Source organism: Nicotiana tabacum, chromosome 22 (assembly GCF_000715075.1).
Source record: "Nicotiana tabacum cultivar K326 chromosome 22, ASM71507v2, whole genome shotgun sequence".
NCBI classification, from domain to species: Eukaryota; Viridiplantae; Streptophyta; class Magnoliopsida; order Solanales; family Solanaceae; genus Nicotiana; species Nicotiana tabacum.
In genome coordinates, this window is record NC_134101.1 from 173,288,279 (window position 1) to 173,293,095 (window position 4,817).

The following is a 4,817-nucleotide window of genomic DNA, read 5'->3' on the forward strand; positions in this document are numbered from 1 at the left end:
AGACCACTAAATACATGAGGCTTGTACTTCATGAACCTCTCAAGCCTTAACTTCTCATCCTCGGAAGCTGCTGCCCTGTCCTCGGGCTGAACTGGCACTGCAGACGGTAGAAGAATAATCAGAGGGACTTGTTCAATATGCACTCACTACTCAGGAGTACGGGCGGCGGGAGTCTGTGCTCCTCCCCCGGCCTAGGACGTGGATGCAGCAAGGGGAAGCAACCCTGCCTAAGCCAAAGTGGTGTACATGCTCATGAACTGTGCCAGTGTCTCCTAAAGAGCTGGAGTAGTAGTAGTAGTAGTGGGCGTGTCAGGTTCTTGGACTCCGGCTGGATCCACTGGTGGTACCTCGGCGACAGCTTGCATAGGTGCTTTGGCTGTACCATATGCACGTCCTCGGCCTCTACCTCAGCCCCGGCCTTTGATGGTTGCAGCAGGGGGCGCGGGGGCCTGATCATCTCGAGTAGCATGTGTCCTCACCATCTGTGAGAGAATAGAAGACAGAAGTTTAGAATTGTGATGTCAAAATATCGCATGACAAGGAATTCAAATGAAGTGGAAGTTTTTCTAACAGTTACATAGCCTCTCGTAGATAAGTACAGACGTCTCTGTACCGATCAGCGAGACTCTAATAAACCGGCTTGTGGTCCATGACTCCTATGAACCTAGAGCTCTGATACCAACTTGTCACGACCCTGGTTCGCCCTCCGTGAACCATCGTGACGGCACCTAGTCTCTACGACTAGGTAAGCCTAAATTGCGGAAGAAAACCAAAATTTGTGGAAGTAAAATAATTTAAAGACAGAAATAAGGCAATAACCGCATTAAATGTGCCGCTCGGCATACACCATATTTATATAGATCTCAAAACAAATATTTAAATCCCAGACCCAGAAACCCAAGAATCACAAGCTAAGAAAAAGAAATACTACATAACTCTAACTCCAGAATTTTGTCTAATACGAACAGAAGCACAAAATGGCTAAATACTAAAAGCATGAATAGAAAGGGACTTCTCGGTCAGCGGACACGACATTTATACCTTGAAGTCTCTAAGAAGTCACCTCTCTAAAGGATGGTAGGCCTGAGTAGCGGTACTTGGATCTGCACATGAAAAACATGCGCAGAAGGGGCGTGAGTACACCACAGCGGTACTCAGTAAGTGCCAAGCCTAACCTCGGTTGAGTAGTGACGAGGAAGGTCAGGGCCCTACTGAGATTAAATAAATATAAGATGACGGGATAAGATAAGTAGTACAATTGAGAATCTACACAAGATAATAAGAGTACAATAACGGAAACAGATATTAAGGCAACCATAAGGAAAGTAATCGGGGATTTCTCAGTATCCCGAAGATCTCTTAGTACCCTCAATATATGCTAGGGATCTCTTGATATCCCGAGGATCTCTCGGTATCCTCAATATATGCTAGGGATCTCTTGGTATCCTCAATATATGCTAGGGGTCTCTCGGTATCCCGATGATCTCTTAGTACCCTCAATATATGCCAGGGATCTCTTGGTATCCCGAGGATCTCTCGGTATCCTCAAAATATGCTAGGGATCTCTTGGTATCCTCAATATATGCTAGGGATCTCTCGGTATCCCGAGGATCTCTTGGTATCCTCAATATACGTGTCAGGGATCTCTCGGGATGTCGTCCCGTAGTCCCAAATTTAAAACACACAGAAGCAACACAAGAATACTCAATTAAATGCTAATTTCGTACCAAGTAAATAGTTAAATTCTATCCTAACATGCTTTACGTAACGCAATTAAATAAGTTTAAGCAAATAGGCAATTAAGTCAACTAAACATGCTTTTTTACACTACAACAGGCTAAATTCGCAAGTAGAATAAAATAGGAAAAAGGAACTCAATTGAAATACTTAAAGTAAAACCGGATTTTCAATAATTAGCGCAAGTACGCACTCGTCACCTCAGGCACAAGGCATTTCAATTATCAAATATATCATATCTTAAGGGAAAGGTCCCCCACACAAGGTTAGACAAGCCATTTACCTCGAACCGGCTCAAAATCAACCCAACACCACGTCTTTACCACGATTACTTGACTCCAAATGACCCAAATATATTCAATTCAATTGAGTAATATAAATAACACTTCAAGTAACTGATTCTACAATTAAATTCTAAGCTAATACTCGAAATTATGTAAAATGACCAAAACGCCCCTCAGGCATGCGTCTCGAAATCGGGTAAAATTTATAGTTTCAGAATCCTCACACTCTCAGAGTCTAACCATACCAAAATTATCCAAATCCGATGTCAAATCCCCAATCAAAACTCAATTTCTTGGCGTAACAACTTTTCCCAAATTTTCATATAAATTCCGAAATTAAAGGATCAAGTCATGTTTAGATTAATGTGTTACAAGCAAAAATGAGTTAAGAATCGTTACCCAATCGATACCTCTGAAAATCCCTCAAACTCTCGCTCAAATCCGAGCTCCCAAGCTTAAGTTTTGATAAAAATGGCTAAACCCTCGATTTTGAAATCTTATATCTGCCTAGAAAATTCTTTCTTCACAAACGCGGTCAAAGCCTCGCGTTCGCGAAGCACAAAATAACTTTGACCATTTTTCCTTCTTTGAGAACGTGTCCCCTACTCCGCGAATGCAATGCTTTGCACAGACGAACCTTCGCAAATGCGACGGGCACCGCGCGAATGTGACGGGCACCGCGCGAACGCGATGCACAAAACTCTACTGGGCCAATTCCTTTTCCGCGAACGCGAAACCCAATCGCGAACGCATAACACAACTATCCAACCTCTTTGCGAACGCGTAGGCCCTCTCGCGAATGTGAAGTCCAACCCCCCCCTCCCCCAATCCCAGCTCCTCTTCGCGAACGCGAAAACCCACTCACGAACGCAATGAAGGAAACCAGAACTGACTGCTACAACATTTTCTGCAATTTCCTAAGTTCCAAAAATGACCCATTGAGCATCCGAAATACACCCGAGGCCCCCGGGACCTCAACCAAACCTGCCAACCAATCCTAAAACATCATACAATCTTGTTCCAACCTTCGGAATGCTCAAAATAATATGAAAACACCTATTTTTCATCGGATTCAAGCTTTAAAATTCCAAAAACTCTAAAAATACACTTTCGATCAAAAAGTCTATCAAACCTCGTCTGAATGACCTGAAATTTTGCAACCACATCCCAAATGACACAATAGAACTATTGCAACTCTCGAATTTCCATTCCGACACTCGGATCAAAATCTCACTATCGAACTGGAAACTTCGAAAATTCAACTTTCGGCATTTCAAGCTTAAATTTGCTACAGACCTCCAAAACACAATCCGAACACGCTCCTAACCCCGAAATCATCCAACGGAGATAAAAAACTGCTGGATTTCCATTCTGAGATTGTCTTCACACTGTTCTGACTATGGTCAACTTTCCAACAGTTAAGCTCTCATTTAGGGACTAAGTGTCCCAAAATTCTCCGAAACTAAAAAGCGAACATCCCGACAAATCAAAATAGCAGAAATAGACTCGGGGAAAGCAGTTAATAGGGGATCGGAGCATTAATTCTTAAGACGACCGGCTGGGTCGTCACAAAGGTTTGGTTCTGAGTTCATTTGCCGATTGGAGATTTTTGTTGCCAAATCGAGTTTCGCCACTGGTTCGTGATCTCAGCTTTGTTCTGTTGCTTTATTGCTGATTTCCTTCGACTTTTCACTGTTGTACTCCCTTGACATGATTCCGAGCAGAAATAATTAAGAACTCTTATTCAGGTCCATTTCTTGATTCTCATTTATTTTATTTGGTGTGATTAAAGTATTATAAGGCCATGGGCAATTTATTTCTAGACTGGTAATTCTGATCTTGTCATTTGATAATTTGCTCATTGTTCGAAATGTTTGAGCGTGAATAGTTGGAAAATGAAGCGTTCAGATTATACTTTAGATTGCAGGATAAATCGACTCGTCTATGGCTTATTAATACCTTGATCTGTTTGTCTTTTCTAGTATCTGCTTGACTCTTGAACTAATTTGCCTCCATGTTTCATGTTGAAATGCACTTTGATCTTCGCGTTTTAAGAATTGTATGTTTGTTGCATTCATAAGCAGCTCCTTTGAGTATTTTGTGTGTCCCCTAGGATAGCACAAGAAATAGGTTGGTTGAATGATCAAGTTGATTTTACAAAAGCATGTGTTTATTGGTCTTAAGATCAGTTTAAGCAATTACTTTGTTGTTGAAAGTTAATAACCATGCCTACCAGTAGGCATCAGTTGTATTTCTTGCATTAATGTTAATAATATCTTCCATTCAAGGAAACTAGTGTAGGGATTAACTAAGATCTTCTGTTTTGTTAATTATCCTTCAACAACAAATTGCTCATCCTAATGTTAAAATATTAAAATCATTTTCACTTCAGTCTAATCCATTTGGTCGAGGCTCTCTTGACTAAATATGTAGCTTTAACGGTTTGTCAATCCAGTACTCCTTCACAATAGAACAATAGTACCAATTGCAGTATATGGTAAAGGTAAAAGCTTATAATTTGAAACGGATCTACACCTTCTCACATGTGTTGAACTAGGACTTCTCTGTTGTTTACATGACTAGCCAGAATAGTTTGGTTTATTTGGGTTTGGTACGTCCCTTTTAAGTGGTAATTGAATCTATAAGTGTAGACAACTCGTGAATAATATTAAATAGCTAAGTTTTACACTTCTTTCACAATTTCACATTCATAAATCGTTGACTTCACAAATAATCTCAAACAAGCTAAGGAAATAATTACTTATGAATACCGTAGCTTGCTTTAGGTGTGATTAA